Source organism: Triticum dicoccoides, chromosome 7A (genome assembly GCF_002162155.2).
Source record: "Triticum dicoccoides isolate Atlit2015 ecotype Zavitan chromosome 7A, WEW_v2.0, whole genome shotgun sequence".
Lineage (NCBI taxonomy): Eukaryota > Viridiplantae > Streptophyta > Magnoliopsida > Poales > Poaceae > Triticum > Triticum dicoccoides.
In genome coordinates, this window is record NC_041392.1 from 131980652 (window position 1) to 131999106 (window position 18455).

Below are 18455 nucleotides of genomic sequence, written 5' to 3' on the forward strand. Positions count from 1 at the left end.
CCAAGGATTCCCATCAAGATGGTGTGGATCCTGGAGAAGAAGAACTAGAGAGTTCTTGAGGGTGACTCCGCCAACATACTTCACTCATATCATTTTGGCAAGGACAAGTGCAAACAACTTCCATATCTTGCACTAGTTCAAGGAGTCACAAACCCTATTGTTGGTAAGACAAGGGACAAGGTAACCTAATGAATTCATGGACATCATCTCATGTGAATATCACTCTATGTCTATGGATGTCCTTGTTTGTTCCTTGTGGGACTAACCCGTGTAGGTATTGAAAGTGCAACTCACTCCAAAGGATTGCTCCGAATGATCTACATCAACTTTGAGCACCGACATCTTCAACACCTACATGAAGTCATCATCGACAAATCCCAAGGTTAATTCATCCCTCCTAGGGGGGATATCACATCTAGGGCAGCTTTACTCTAATCAATTGAGCTAAAGCAACTCTAACAATGTGAACACAACAATGCATTATGTAAAAGTGGTATCCCCACTTGTGCTTAAACGATGAGTATGACGTACGATCAAATGTTCTCATTTGACTCCTTAGTCAATATACTCATATATAGATGACCTAGTCATCGCCAAATTTCTTGATAGATGATAGAGTGATTGTGCATGCTTTGCCACATATTTCATTTCCCATCTTATTGTGTGAGCATGTTGGTTGCATATTTTACTCATTCGAGGACATCCATTTGTTGCTTTGATTGTTTGGCTTTTTCTCTTTTGCCAAATGGATGGACAAGAATGCCTAAGGACTTCCTCTAGCTATCTATGCTTTTCTCGTCTCAAACTCTATTCATGCTACATCACAAAGTTTGATCAAGTCAGATTTGAACCCCTCTATGTGAGGAGCAGTGGGAGTCCCCGATTCGTCACAGACATAAACTTCCAAAGCCTCTTTGTGCATTTCGGTATGACCGAGTCATCCATTTCGGTCACACCGAGATCACTAAGTTGATCTAGGTTTTCAATCTCGGTGCAACTGATTTGAACTTTTTGGTCACACCGAGTTGCAGTAATCGCTTGCAGTTCTGCATCTCAGTGCCACCGAGTTGTTCCACTCGGTCACACCGACAGGGTTGGGATATATATACCCACGGGTGAGATTTTGGAAATTTCTTCAAACTCCTCAGCCCGCGTGTGTGTCCTGCTCTGCCTCCTTGGGTCTCTGGATCGTCTCCCCGCCGCCAGCAACCTCCCACTGCTGGTTTCCATGGCCGTCAACAGAAATCTGATCCGTCGTTGTTGTCGTAGTGAACTCCCACCAAACTAGGGTATGGGTTCAACCCTTGTGCTATTCTTTTACCTTTGATTCATAGCACATTGTTTTGCCATGATCCTTACCACGTATGCAAACACTCTATCCACTAAAAACATACTTTAGGTTAGATTTGATTTGAAAATTTAGGGTTAGGTCTCCTCCGAACTCATCTCGGACCGGCCGAGTTGTAGAAATCGGTTTCACCGATTTGGCTTAGGCCATAGCACTTGCAATTTTCGGTCTGACCGAAAACTACAAACCGGTGTGACCAAGTTTAATTCTCCGTGAAACCCTAGCAGTCTCGGTGCCACCAAACTGTGACTCGGTCTGACCGAGTTCACTAGTTTAGTTTCCAAAAGCTGCTTCGGTATCACCGAGTATACAAATCGGTAGCTCCGAAATGCTTTCTGTGGAGAACTAAAACTAAGTTTTTAAGTCATTTGTTTTGCAAAAACTCTGCACTTTGTGATGCTCATCCACTCTACCTCATCTACATCTATTCACAGGGTCTGCTGTCAGTGAGTTTGCAGAGATGTCTGATCAGAGTGACAGTCAGAATAGGTCTGAGGAACATGTGCAGTTGAGTGAGGGTTCAGATCCCTCGAGCACTTCTGATGATGGGAGCAGGAGCACTCCCAGCAACTTGCCAAAGGCAGCCACCAGATCCGGGAAGAAGAAAACCTCAGAATCTTAGGATGAGGATTATGTTGCCACTGAGGAGGAAGTAAGCTCCAAGAAGAAGGTGCTGAAAAAGGAGTATGGCACAGCTGCTACAGTTAAGCTAGGAATGAATAAGAAGGCTCTAGCAAAGAAAATTCCAATGTCTAAGGCTAGAGCCTCTACTCAAGAGATAACGGAGTTCACTCTTGAACCCAAAGAAGCTGGAGAGGGAAAGAAGAGAAAGGAAAGAGTCAAGAAGACCATTTCTAGAGTCATTGGCAAGCCCTCCATGATGAAAGATCCCTCTGAAGATGAAGAAGAAGAAGAAGAGCATGCTCCAGCACCCAAAGCTCAGAAGCTTATGGGAGATGCTATAAAGTCAGGGGCTGCAACATCAAAGCCCAAAGCTGCCCCCAAATCTCAAGCTCAAAAGCCTCCTAAGCCAGATGTGAGAAGAGGAACACCAGAAGTATACCTGCCTAAGAGAAGAACAAGGCCCCAGTGCCTTAAGCTAAAGAAGAAGATGATGAGTCTTGTTTTGAGAAAGTTGAAACCCAAGATCCCAGACCACAATGATACTCATCCAGTAGATGAAGTCATGCACATCAAAAAAGATGCTGGACTGAGATTGTGGAGATAGTATGATCCCTATGCTGTGAGGAAAAGGACTGCAGTTGACTACAGGTTTCACACAAAGTTACAACAAGACTTTTATGAAACTATTCTGCTTGACAAGAAGCCCATTATGTGTGACATGAGATGGGTTGATTGGGAATACATCCAGGAGAATGAAGATCACTTTCCAGGAGTTTATGATAGCTTCAAAGCATGTGGAGTAGATGAGTTTGTTGGACAGAAGCTCAAAAAATGGAATGATGAGCTGATCATGCAGTTTTACTCCACTGCTCACTTTTACCCAGATGGGAAGATCATATGGATGTCAGAAGGTACTAGGTACCAATCCACAGTTGAAGAATGGGCAAAATTGATAAATGCCCCAGAAGAACATGAAGATGACTTCGATGTGTATGCCAAGAAGAAGAAGGACCACAACACTATGGCTAACATGTACAAGGAGATCCCAGATAAAGCTTTGGAGACTCACAAGCTTGGATCTGTACATTTCTTGTTGTCTGGTCTGCCTACTATCAACGGGATCCTAAGGCACACTCTGCTACCCAAGTCAGGAGATCACAAGATGATCAGAGGGCACTCTATCAACCTGCTACAGCTTTTTTATGTCCCTAAAAAGTTCAAGGTCATGAGTCTGATTGTAGAGACAATCAAGAGGACTGCTGCTGACCAGAAGAGAAGTTGTGGGTATGCTCCACACATTCAGGAGCTCATCAACTCCAAGATGGGCATAGGAACATATCTGTTGGATAAGGAGCATCTACGCATGCATCCTAATTTTGAAGATAATATTGTTGTGATGAATGAGGAGGAACCATCATCAGTTCAAGCATAGGAGAAGAGAGCCAAAGCAAAGGCTGAGAAAGCTTCCAAGATGCCAAGTGTTGAAGAGGCATCTCAGGTTTTCCTGAAGAGCAAGAAAGATCAACTTGCATATCTGATACAATCTACACTGAGGATTGAGAAGGGCTTGGCCACCCTGACTCAAAACCAGAAGAGATTGGAGAGGATCATAGAGACCAAATTTTATGATCTTGATCTGAAGGTAACTGAGATTCAAATAGCAGTTGAGAAGCTCTAGGAGGAAGCAGAAGAGAAGAGAGGCAAGGTAACCACAAATGCATTTCAGTGAGTGCCACAGAGTCAGATTCTAGAGCTACAACATCAGCACAAGCAACTACAGCTCCAGTGCCACCTCCAACAGCCACTCCACCAGCTCCAACTACATCAACGGATGCCTTCGTCCTTGGAGTTCTCTCTACACCACCTCCCAAAGACCAAACCTGAGAGACGCATAGCACTATGCATATTTGAACTTTTTGGTAACTTGTTGCCAAAGGGGGAGAAATATGTATAGATCATAGGCTTCGAGAGAGTGTTTTGCATCTTTGCCTTGGTTGAACTTTTTATTGTGTGAGATACTTTATGTCCTTGTGTGAGATACTTGTGTGATCATGTGATTAATCATTTGCTACCTTAATGCTTGTTTAGATGATACTATCTTTTATATCCATATATGATCATTCGCTTGCCTGGTGTGAGTGCATGCTTTTAATTTCTATCATTTTGAGCGCTCCACCAAGATGTATGTGACATGGAAGAGTAACCCATGATCCTAATCGATTGTGCATTTTGCACTCAAAAGAAAATTTTACATAATGCACAAATTTAGGGGGAGCTCTTGCTTATCACATACTTCTCAAAGCAACGATGTTTTTCAATCTTATTATCATTTGTCGAAGCTTTGATCTATATGTTGTCATCAACTACCAAAAGGGGGAGATTGAAAGTGCAACTATCCCTGGGTGGTTTTGGTAATTCCTAACAACATATAGCCCATTGAGCTAATGCTATTTCAAGATAAATATTTCAGGAAGCTCAATGTTTTGGCATGGCATGGATCAGAAAATGGACCCCTCAAAATACTAAGAACACATGTTGGCTCAAGCTCAAGACTCTACATTTTAATTTTAGTGATCCAAGATCACATTGAGTCCATAGGCAAAGCCAATACTATTAAAAGGGAATGAGGTGTTGCTAATGAGTTACTTGCTCAAAATGCTTAGTGATATGTGATAACCCACAAGTATAGGGGATTGCAACAGTTTTCGAGGGTAGAGTATTCAACCCAAATTTATTGATTCGACACAAGGGGAGCCAAAGAATACTCTCAAGTATTAGCAGCTGAGTTGTCAATTCAACCACACCTGGAAACTTAATATCTGCAGCAAAGTGTTTAGTAGCAAAGTAATATGATAATAGTGGTAACGGTAGCAAAAAGTAATGATAGCAAAAGTAATGTTTTTGGTATTTTGTAGTGATGATAGAAATAGCAACGGAAAAGTAAGTAAGCGAAGAACAATATATGGAAAGCTCGTAGGCAATGGATCAGTGATGGAGAATTATGCCGGATGCGGTTCATCATGTAACAATCATAACCTAGGGTGACACAGAACTAGCTCCAGTTCATTGATATAATGTAAGCATGTATTCCGAATATAGTCATACGTGCTTATGGAAAAGAACTTGCATGGCATCTTTTGTCCTACCCTCCCGTGGCAGCGGGGTCCTTACGGAAACTAACAGATATTAAGGCCTCCTTTTAATAGAGTACCGGAACAAAGCATTAACACATAGTGAATACATGAACTCCTCAAACTACGGTCATCACCGGTAAGTATCCCGATTATTGTCACTTCGGGGTTAACGGATCATAACACATAATAGGTGACTATAGACTTGCAAGATAGGATCAAGAACTCTCATATATTGATGAAAACAAAATAGGTTCAGATCTAAAATCATGGCACTTGGGCCCTAGTGACAAGCATTAAGCATAGCAAAGTCATAGCAACATCAATCTCAGAACATAGTGGATACTAGGGATCAAACCCTAACAAAACTAACTCGATTACATGATAGATCCCATCCAACCCATCACCGTACAGCAAACCTACGATGGAATTACTCACGCACGGCGGTGAGCATTATGAAATTGGTGAGGGAGGATGGTTGATGATGACGATGGCGATGGATTCCCCTCTCCAGAGCCCTGAACGGACACCAGATTAGCCCTCCCGAGAGGTTTGAGGGCTTGGCGGCGGCTCCGTATTGTAAAATGCGATGAATTCTTCTCTCTAATTTTTTTCTCCCTGAAACACAATATATAGAGTTGGAGTTGGACTCGGAGGAGCTCCAGGGGGCCCACGAGGTAGGGGGCACGCCCTAGGGGGGCAGGCGCGCCACCCACCCTCGTGGACAGGTGGTGGGCCCCCTGGCCTTCATCTTTTGCAGGTATTTTTGATATTTTCCAAAAAGTTGCTCCGTGAAGTTTCAGGTCATTCTGAGAACTTTTGTTTCTGCACATAAATAACATCATGGTAATTCTGCTGAAAACAGCGTCAGTCCGGGTTAGTTCCATTCAAATCATGCAAGTTATAGTCCAAAACAAGGGCAAAAGTGTTTGGAAAAGTAGATACAACGGAGACGTATGAACTCCCTCAAGCTTAAACCTTTGCTTGTCCTCAAGCAATTCAGTTGACAAACTGAAAGTGATAAAGAAAAACTTTTACGAACTCTGTTTGCTCTTGTTGTTGTAAATATGTAAAGCCAGCATTTAAGTTTTCAACAAAGATTATAACTAAACACATTCGCAATAATGCTCAGGTCTCAAGTTACTCATATCAATGGCATAATCAACTAGTGAGCAATAATAATAAATATCGGATGACAACACTTTCTCAAAACAATCATAATATGATATAACAAGATGGTATCTCGCTAGCCCTTTTTGAGACCGCAAAACATAAATGCAGAGCACCTTTAAAGATCAAGGGCTGACTAGACATTGTAATTCATGGTAAAAGAGATCTAGACAAGTCATACCCAATGTAAACTAACAATAATGAATGCAAATGATAGCAGTGCTCTCCAACTGGTGCTTTTTAATGTAGCGACCAGACCTCAAACGGTCTGATCTCTGTGCTCCGGTGTCATCCCTGGATCAGTAATGCTGACACCACACAGTACTCGGAGGATTTATAGCAGAGTAGCAATCACACACTTATTACATTGAGTGTCTCCAAAAGAGAACTTATTACAATAAATATGGCTTAAGGCCATCTAATAACGATAACAGCGGAAGGCTTGGAAGATAAGTGAGTCCATCAACTCCAACGGCATCACTGAGTATAGAACCACGACCTAAAAACTCCTTAATCGTCGTCTGAAAAGTCTGCAACATTAACGTTGCCGCCCGAAACGGGTCAGCACATGGAATATGTTGGCAAGGTAACACATAGAGAGTAATGGAATGAAACAGCTATACTACATGCATATTTGGCCGGTGGAAAGCTCTATGGTAACAGTTTTGCATAAAGCCAATTTTTCCCTACTTCAAAGGAATAAAATTTAATTACTATCATGGTGGTTGTTAAACATTGAGAATGGTTGACAGCATTCTCAATCCCAATTAAACATCATCATTAAACATAACCCAACAAAATTAATTTAGAGTAACATGTTGAGATTCACATGATAATCCAGGTACTAGATACTCAAGATGTCCATAGCCGGGGACACGGCCAACCATGATAGTTTATTACACTCTGCAGAGGTTTGCGCACTTTTCCCCACAAGACTCAATCGCCTCCGTTTAGTTTCTTGCACTACATGGTGTTTGAGAAGACGGATGACCGAGACATAGTCTTTCAGAAGCGCTAGCACCTTACGATCGGGTAGACCGTACCACCTACATCCCCTACATCTGCTAGTCTACCACTGTAAGAGTTCGCACAACTTACTCAACTATGCTAGAGCCCATAATAGCTTGTGGCTGCACACGGAAGTTTCTAGTATGAATGGTCTCATGATCCCTTTGAGCCTGGGTGGCGGTCCAAAAGAAAACAGGCAAGTCCTGGAATACCCAGGTGCCTCAATCCACCCAGATGTGTGTTTAAGTTGCCACCTTAGATAAACCATTAATTAACAATCTCACATCTGTCATGGATATCACTCACCCAATCCACGTCTACTAGCATAGCATGGCATAATAAGCAAACGTAGAAGTAACTCCCAAAGGTTTGATAATAAATAGGTAATAGGTACTACCTCATCTACTTCCCATCCCACAATTTAATTAGATCCTAATCATGCAATGTGTGAGTATTGATCTAATGCAATAAAACTGGGTAGTAGAAAAGGTATGATCAAAGTGTTACTTGCCTTGCTGATGATCCGCGAAACCTAACGATTCGAAGTAACAGGCGGCGCACTATGGGTATTCTATCGCAGACAAACAAACAAGCATACAATAAGTACTCATCTACTGCACAGGTAAAACTCAAATAAGAGATCTAACCAGAAGGTTCAACTTAAGAACTCCGGTTGGCAAAAAGAATCAAATCGAACGAAGGAACAAAAATCCAACGGCGAAAGAAAACAACTTCGTTCTAGTAATCTGGATCTAGGGAAAATTTTACAGTTGCAAAAACTTGTTTAAGTTGGTTAAACGGATAAAGGGTTTTGAGACGAATCCCTAGGCGCTTGAATCGCCTGATTCCGATAAACAAGCGAAAAGTTATACTAAAACGAAAATCGGATCAGGAATCGCGATCAGAAAAATCGCGGATTTAATCTGAGAAAAAGAAAAACGACGAACGCCGATTTTTTTACGACGGCACGGAAAACGAGGCGCGACGAACCTCGGCGGCGGGATCCGGCGGCGGCGGCGGCTAGGGCGGGGCGGCGGCTGGGCTGGGGTTTCCCTCGGGGTGGGCTGCCCCGGCTTATAAAGACCCCCCTCGGGCCGGAGTCCTAGTCAGACACGGCCCGTAGGTCGGTTCGTTTTTTTTTAAATTATTCCATTCGGAAGAAAAAAAAGAAATACTAAACGGACTCCAAAAATTCCGAAATAAATTTTCACGGGCTTCTAAAATCAAGCCGCACAAGGTGAACATTTATTTGGGACCTAAATGCAATTTTGGAATACGCACATTTTCCTAAATTCAAATAAAACACCGAAAAACTCCGAAATAAAATCTTATTTGATTTTATTATTAAATCCTCAATATTTCTTTATTTTGGGAAAGTAATTTTATTCCCTCTCTCATAATTTTGTAATAGAAATAATTGATGATAAAATAAATAAAATCAAATGATCCTATTCTCAAAATTTGAGAAAACTCAATTATGAAAATAACGAAATCCCCAACTCTCTCCGTGGGCCATTGAGTTGCGTAGAATTTTCTAGGATCAACCAAAATGCCAAGTAAAATATGATATGCAAGATGCTCTAATGTATAACATTCCAAATTGAAAATTTGGGATGTTACAAACCTACCCCCCTTAAGATGAATCTCGCCCTCGAGATTCGGGTTGACTAGAAAATAGGTGAGGGTGGTCTTTGAGAAAATCTTCCTCTAGCTCCCAGGTGGCTTCATCCTCCGTGTGGTGGCTCCACTGAACTTTGCAAAACTTAATAACCTTGCTTCGAGTAACTCGGCTGGCAAACTCGAGAATCTTAATTGGTTGCTCCTTGTAGGTCAAATCATTATCCAACTGAATAGTTTTCAAAGGCATTGTATCTCTCAATGGTATGTCAGCCATCTCCGCGTGACATTTCTTTAACTGAGAAACATGGAACACATCATGTACTCCTGACAATCCTTGGGGCAATTCCAACTTGTAGGCCACTTCTCCCATACACTCCAAAACTCGATATGGTCCTACAAATCGTGGCACTAACTTCCCTTTAACTCCAAAACGCTTTGTTCCTCGAAGTGGAGATACTCGAAGATAAGCTCTATCTCCAACTTCGTAAATTGTCTCCTTGCGTTTAGAATCCGCATAACTCTTCTGTCTGGACTGGCTACCTTGAGCCTATCATGAATCAACTTCACCTTCTGTTCAGACTCGTTAATCAAGTCAGGTCCAAACAACTGGCGGTCTCCAACTTCATCCCACGACAGCGGTGTCCTGCACCTCCTTCCGTACAAAGCTTCAAAAGGGGCCATCTTTAAACTGGTTTGATAACTGTTGTTGTAAGAGAACTCTGCATATGGCAAATTATCGTCCCAACTAGATCCGTAATCTAGTGCACAAGCTCTCAGCATATCCTCCAAAATCTGATTGACTCTCTCGGTCTGTCCATCTGTCTGTGGATGAAAAGTAGTACTGAATTCTAGCCTGGTTCCCAAAGTTTCGTGCAACTGCTTCCAGAACTTTGAGGTGAACTGGGTTCCTCTATCCGATACGATACTCCTTGGAACTCCATGCAGACATACGATCCTGGTCATGTATATCTTTGCCAACCTAGCACTGGTATAAGTGGCCTTTACTGGGATGAAATGAGCTACTTTCGTCAATCGATCAACTACAACCCAAATCGAGTCATAGCCTAAACGAGTCCTGGGTAATCCCGTGATAAAATCCATGCCTAACTTATCCCACTTCCATTCGGGTATCGGCAATGGTTGTAACAATCGTGCTGGCTTCTGATGCTCTGCCTTTACTCTCTGACATACATCACAAACTGCTACATACTCCGCAATATCCTTCTTCATTCCGGTCCACCAGAAAATATCCTTCAAATCCAAATACATCTTGGTATTTCCTGGGTGAATTGAATACGGTGAGTCGTGTGCCTCTTGCAGTATCAACTTCCTGATCTCCGGGTCATTGGGCACGTAAACACGGTCTTCAGACCATAGGGTGTCGTGCTCATCCTCACGAAATCCTTTAGCATTTCCTTTGCTCAGTTTCTCCTTTATAGCGGCAATTAATCTCTTTGTCAGCTTTCTGAGCTTCCCTGATTTTATCCATCAAAGTTGACTAAATCTCCAATGCTGCTACATAGCCTCTCGGAACTATTTCCAAACATAGTTCACGAAGATTTACTGCTAACTCCTTGGGTATTTCTCCCGTCATTAACGTATTGACATGGCTCTTACGGCTTAATGCGTCAGCTACTACATTAGCCTTTCCAGGATGATAATGCAATTTCATATCATAAGCCTTGATAAGCTCCAACCATCTCCTTTGTCTGAGATTTAACTCCTTCTGGGTGAAAATGTACTTCAAACTCTTATGATCCATGTACACCTCACAATGATTTCCAATGAGAAAATGTCTCCATGTCTTCAATGCATGCACTACGGCTGCTAACTCCAAATCATGTGTGGCATAATTCAACTCATGAGGTTTCAGTTGTCTTGAGGCATATGAAACAACTCTCCCTTCCTGCATAAGCACTGCTCCAAGTCCTCGACGTGAAGCGTCGCAATACACCTCATAATCCTTGGTCTGGTCTGGCAAAATCAACACTAGTGAGGTAACTAAGCATTTCTTCAACTCCTGGAAACTAGCCTCACACTCCTCTGTCCATATGAACTTGGTATCCTTCTTCAACAACTCAGTCATAGGCTTCGCAATCTTTGAGAAATTCTCAATAAATCTCCGGTGGTATCCTACGAGTCTAAGAAAACTCTGTATCTCCCCAACTGTTGTTGGGGCTTCCCACTTGGTCACAGTTTCAACTTTAGTGGGATCAACTGCTATACCTTCTCCAGATATAACGTGTCCGAGGAATCCTACTTCCTTCAACCAAAACTCACATTTGCTGAACTTGGCATATAATTGATGTTCTCTGAGCTTTCCAAGTACCAAACGCAAATGCTCCTTATGCTCCTCCTCATTCTTCGAATAAACCAGGATATCATCAATGAACACTACGACGAACTTATCCAAAAACTCCATAAACACTTTGTTCATCATGTTCATAAAATAGGCAGGTGCGTTAGTCAGACCAAATGACATAACGATATACTCATACAGCCCATACCTGGTGGTAAAAGCTGTCTTCGGAATATCCTGTTCTCGAATCTTCAACTGGTGGTATCCTGATCACAGATCGATCTTGGAAAATACCTTAGCTCCTTGCAATCGATCAAACAGATCATTGATCATTGGTAGTGGGTACTTGTTTTTGATCGTTACTTCATTCAATCCTCGATAATCAACAACCATCCTTAACGATCCATCCTTCTTCTCCACTAGAAGTACTGGCGATCCCCAAGGTGAAGAACTTGGGCGAATATATCCCTTATCCAGTAACTCCTTAATCTGCTTCTTAATTTCCACCAAATCCTTTGCTGGCATCCTATATGGTCTCTTTGATATTGGCCCTGTGCCTGGCAATAGCTCAATAAAAAACTCAATATCTCTATCCGGTGGCATGCCTGGCAACTCCTCTGGGAATACATCAGGGAAATCCCTTACCACTGGTACTTCCTCCTGTACAACTCCTGTTAGGCAATTTACTTGAGTCCTCTTTGGCACATGCCAGGATACATACTTGACCCTTCTCCCTTCTGGGGTGGTAAGCAAAATTGTCTTACTAGCACATTCAATATTCCCTTCATACTTTGATAACCAATCCATGCCTAATATCACATCCAATCCTTGAGATTCCAATACTATTAGGTCTGCGGGAAAAACATAGTTACCAATCCTTAATGGTAACCGATCACACCATCGACTAGCCATATATTCTGCTCCAGGCGAGGCTACTAACATGGGTGACCTAAGGGCTTGGGTTGATAGGTTATACTTATCCACAAATCCCCTTGAGATGTATGAATGCGATGCGCCAGTATCAAAAAGAACGAGTGCAGTAAATGACTTAACCAAAAACTTACCTATTACTGCATCGGGCTGAGCTTCAACCTCCTCCCCGCTAACGTGGTTCACTTGTCCCCTGTTGAAAGGGTTCGGCTTCTTCCCAGAACTTCCATTGCCATTTTGGCCTTCAGGACATTCATTGGCATAATGTCCGGTCTTCGAACACTTAAAGCAAGTGACTTGGCTCAAGTCCTTCTTGGCTAGGGTTGAGGGGTTGGTGCGGTTCTGGCCGTTGCTTCCTCCATCGCCATTACCATTCTTGGTGCCATTGTGATTGTGCGAGCTACCTCCTCCATGGGTATGCTGAAAATGTCCTCCCGGTCTAGGGGTAAAATGTGGCTTCTGCTGAGCTCCTGAATTGCACTTTCCTTGTCCATACTTCCTCTTGCGGTTCTCAATCTGCTGCTGCTTCCCTTCAATCATAAGAGCACGATCTACCAACTCCTGGTAGTTGTTGAAAGTTGCTACTATCAACTGCATGCTCAACTCATCATTCAGTCCTTCCAGAAACTTCTCCTGCTTAGCTGCATCTGTAGCAACGTCATCTGGTGCATAACGTGCTAACTTACTAAATTCCTCCACATACTGGCCAACTGTCCTTCCTCCTTGGCGCAAGTTGCGAAACTCACGCTTCTTCATGGCCATAGCTCCTGCTGAAACATGGGCAGTACAAAAAGCCTGCTGAAACTGGTCCCATGTGACAGTGTCGACAGGGAAACTGGCTGTGAAATTCTCCCACCATGATGCTGCGGGTCCTTCTAGCTGATGTGCGGCAAACTTCACCTTCTACGCATCTGTGCATCCTGTTGTGTTCAACTCCCTAGCTGTCTTGCGAAGCCAACCATCTGCTACTATCGGCTCGGTGCTACTGGAAAACACCGGAGGATTCAGCCTAAGAAAACGGGCTAAGTGGTCAACAAGTGGTGGTGGTGGTGGTGGGTTGTTGTTGTTGTTCCCCTGGTTCTGATTCTGAACTAGCAACTGCATCAATGTGTTCTGCTGTTGGATCAACTGGGTGAGCTCCGGTGGAAAGGCAAATCCGGGGTCATGTCTCGGAGGCATCTGAGGGTTTTAGAAAAGATGAGATATAAGAATAGAGGGGGTCTAAAGAGAAAACACTACCCATACGCACATGAGGCAAAAGCAAACAATTCACTTCATTCAATCAAACAAAGGCATACAATCGATCTATCTATCACAAAAGTGCTCGAACTACTATATTTACATGGTGGACTACTACTACTGATGAGGTGGTCTACTAGAAATATTCCTCGGTTGCAGACTCCATGATATCTGCTCTAGTTTGATCAACATAGTCATCATCTCTACTATTTGGTTCCGAGTCGGTGCCGTCGATGATGATGTAGTCTTCCGGGCTAATTTCCTGGGGTTCTTCGTCTTCATCCACTGGTGTAGGGCCTCCCATAAATACTGCTAGCTTCATAGTTAGGTCGGCATTCTTATCCACCAATACTTCAATTTCTTCTTCATAATCTTCACGTGTAGCCTTGAGTTCTTCCTCCAGTTCCTTGATTCTAGTCTTAGCCTTCTTCAGATCTATCATGTCGGCGCACATCTGGTTCTCCTATCGTCGAATGTGCTGGTTTAGCTCCTGGATAAAAGCTGCAATTGATCTATCCTTCCTGGTGCTGATCATCTCCCAGTGCTCATCTCGGCGCCCACAAATCTGGTAGATAGTATCCTTGAGATCCTTGCGGTAGACTTCTCCAATGCGTCCAATGGCGATGTGAGCTGCCATGCTCTTTCCTAGACTCCAAGTTGGTGCATCAAAAGAAAATTCTATGGGCTCAGTGACTGGCATGAACGTCCTTCTAGGAACTTGAACTTGAATCATCCAGCGCTCTTCTTCAGGTAAAGTGGCGTTGTAGGTACCCGTGAAGCTAGGTACTCCTATGTTCAGGTATCTAGTGACTTCCTTCAAGTGTCGTCCAAAGGGTGTATCTTCATCCGATTGCGTGAACTTGTTCCTTGCATCCGCCATCCTAAAGAATAGAAAAGATGAGAGGTCAGAAGAGAAGAGAGTGAATAGTGTTCTAGGTCTTGTGCTTAGTGGTCGTGTCCTACAGTCAGCGTGTGCTCTGATACCATCTCTGTAGCGACCAGACCTCAACAGTCTGATCTCTGTGCTCCGGTGTCATCCCTGGATCAGTAATGCTGACACCACACAGTACTCGGAGGATTTATAGTAGAGTAGCAATCACACACTTATTACATCGAGTGTCTCCAAAAGAGAACTTATTACAATAAATATGGCTTAAGGCCATCTAATAACGATAACATCGGAAGGCTTGGAAGATAAGTGAGTCCATCAACTCCAACGGCATCACTGAGTATAGAACCACGACCTAAAAACTCCTTAATCTTCGTCTGAAAAGTCTGCAACATTAACGTTGCAGCCCGAAACGGGCCAGCACATGGAATATGCTGGCAAGGTAACACATAGAGAGTAATGGAATGAAATAGCTACACTATATGCATATTTGGCCGGTGGAAAGCTCTATGGTTACAGTTTTGCGTAAAGCCAATTTTTCCCTACTTCAAAGGAATAAAATTTAATTACTATCATGGTGGTTGTTAAACATTGAGAATGGTTGACAGCATTCTCAATCCCAATTAACCATCATCATTAAACATAACCCAACAAAATTAATTTAGAGTAACATGTTGAGATTCACATGATAATCCAGGTACTAGATACTCAAGATGTCCATAACCGGGGACAGGGCTAACCATGATTAGTTTATTACACTCTGCAGAGGTTTGCGCACTTTTCCCCACAAGACTCGATCGCCTCCGTTTAGTTTCTCGCACTACATGGTGTTTGAGAAGACGGATGACCGAGACATAGTCTTTCAGAAGCGCTAGCACCTTACGATCGGGTAGACCGTACCACCTACATCCCCTACATCTGCTAGTCTACCACTGTAAGAGTTCGCACAACTAAGTCAACTATGCTAGAGCCCATAATAGCTTGTGGCTGCACACGGAAGTTTCTAGTATGAATAGTCTCATGATCCCTTTGAGCCTGGGTGGCAGTCCAAAAGAAAACAGGCAAGTCCTAGAATACCCAGGTGCCTCAATCCACCCAGATGTGTGTTTAAGTTGCCACCTTAGATAAACCATTAATTAACAATCTCACATCTGTCATGGATATCACTCACCCAATCCACGTCTACTAGCATAGCATGGCATAATAAGCAAACGTAGAAGTAACTCCCAAAGGTTTGATAATAAACAGGTAATAGGTACCACCTCATCTACTTCCCATCCCACAATTTAATTAGATCCTAATCATGCAATGTGTGAGGATTGATCTAATGCAATAAAACTGGGTAGTAGAAAAGGTATGATCAAAGTGTTACTTGCCTTGCTGATGATCCGCGAAACCTAACGATTTGAAGTAACAGGCGGCGCACTCCGGGTATTCTATCGCAGACAAACAAACAAGCATACAATAAGTACTCATCTAATGCACAGGTAAAACTCAAATAAGAGATCTAACTAGAAGGTTCAACTTAAGAACTCCGGTTGGCAAAAAGAATGAAATCGAACAAAGCAACGAAAATCCAACGGCAAAAGAAAACAACTTCGTTCTAGTAATCTGAATCGAGGGCAAATTTTACAGTAGCAAAAACTTTTTTAAGTTGGTTAAACAGATAGAGGGTTTCGAGATGAATCCCTAGGCGCTTGAATCGCCTGATTCCGATAAACGAGCGAAAAGTTATACTAAAACGTAAATCGGATCAGGACTCGCGATCAGAAAAATCGTGGATTTAATCCGAGAAAAAGAAAAATGACGAACGCTGATTTTTTTTACGACGGCACGGAAAACGAGGCGCGACGAACCTCGGCGGCGGGATCCGGCGGCGGACGACGGCGGCGGCGGCTAGGGCGGGGCGGCGGCTGGGTTGGGGTTTCCCTCGGTGTGGGCTGCCCCGGCTTATAAATACACCCCCCTCGGGCCGGAGTCCTAGTCGGACACGGCCCGTAGGTCGGTTCGTTTTTTTTAAATTATTCCGCTCAGGAGAAAAATAAAAAGAAATACTAAACGGACTCCAAAAATTCCGAAGTAAATTTTCACGGGCTTCTAAAATTAAGCCGCACAAGGTGAACATTTATTTGGGACCTAAATGCAATTTTGAAATACGCACATTTTCCTAAATTCAAATAAAACACCGAAAAACTCCGAAATAAAATCTTATTTGATTTTATTATTAAATCCTCAATATTTCTTTATTTTGGGAAAGTCATTTTATTCCCTCTCTCATAATTTTGTAATAGAAATAATTGATGATAAAATAAATAAAATCAAATGATCCTATTCTCAAAATTTGAGAAAACTCAAATATGAAAATAATGAAATCCCCAACTCTCTCCATGGGTCATTGAGTTGCATAGAATTTTCTAGGATCAACCAAAATGCAAAGTAAAATATGATATGCAAGATGCTCTAATGTATAACATTCCAAATTGAAAATTTGGGATGTTACATTTGTTAAGAGGATGATGACTCAGCATAAAAGTAAATGGATAAGCCCTTCGTAGAGGGAAGCAGGGATTTGTAGAGGTGCCAGAGCTCGGTTTTGAAATAGAGGTGAATAATATTTTGAGCGATATACTTTCATTGTCAACATAACAACCAAGAGATGGCGATATCTTCCATGCTACACACATTATAGGAGGTTCCCAAACAGAATGGTAAAGTTTATAGTCCCCCTTCCACCAACAAGCATCAATCCATGGCTTGCTCGAAACAACAAGTGCCTCCAACTAACAAGAGTCCTAGGGGGAGTTTTGTTTGCAATTATTTTGATTTAGTTTGCATAAAGCATGGGACTGGGCATCCCGGTGACCAGCCATTTTCTCGTGAGTGAGTAGCCGAGTCCACTCCTCTTGAGAATAACCCGCCTAACATGGAAGATACGGACAGCCCTAGTTGATACATGAGCTATTCGAGCATACAAAACAGGATATTTATTTAAAGGTTTAGAGTTTGGCACATACAAATTTACTTAGAACGGCAGGTAGATACCGTATATAGGTAGGTATAGTGGACTCATGTGGAATAACTTTGGGGTTTAAGGGATTGGATGCACAAGCAGTATTCCTGCTTAGTATAGGTGAAGGCTAGCAAAAGACTGGGAAGCGACCAGCTAGAGAGCGACAACAGTCATGAACATGCATTAAAATTAATCAACACCGAATGCAAGCATGAGTAGGATATAATCCACCATGAACATAAATATCGTGAAGGCTATGTTGATTTTGTTTCAACTACATGCGTGAACATGTGCCAAGTCAAGTCAATTAAATCATTCAGAGGAGGATACCACCCTATCATACCACATCATAACCATTTCAATAGCATGTTGGCACGCAAGGTAAACCATTATAACTCATAGCTAATCAAGCATGGCACAAGAACTATGATCTCTAGTTGTCATTGCAAACATTTTTATTCATAATAGGCTGAATCAGGAACGATGAACTAATCATATTTACAAAAACAAAAGAGGTCGAGTTCATACCAGTCTTTCTCATCTTAGTCAGTCCATCATATATCATCATAATTGCCTTTCACTTGCACGACCGAACGATGTGAATAATAATAATAGTGCGCGTGCATTGGACTAAGCTGGAATCTGCAAGCATTCAATAAACAAGAGAAGACAAGGCAATATGGGCTCTTTTGTTAGATCAACAACAATGCATATAAGAGCCACTTCAACAATTTAATCATGGTCTTCTCCTATCGACCCCCAAAGAAAAGAAAAGAAATAAAACTATTTACACGGGAAAGCTCCTAACAAGCAAAAAGAAAAACAGGAAATATTTTGGGGTTTTCTTTTTAGTTACTACTACAAGCATGGAAAGTAAACTAATTAAAAGCTACAACTATTTTGTTTTGTTTGTCTTAAGGTTTATTAAACACACAAGAAGAAGGCATAAAAAGGAAAGTAGACTAGCATGGATGATACAATGAAAAAGTATGAGCACCGACATCTAGAAATGAGTGTGTGAACATAAATGTAATGTCGATGGGAAATACGTACTCCCCCAAGCTTAGGCTTTTGGCCTAAGTTGGTCTATGGCCACGGCTGGCCTGGTGGATATCCATAATAGTAGTTGGGGTCGTACTGAGATGCAGCGGCTATCGCCTCCTGCGCTGCAGTGTGGCGACGAGCGG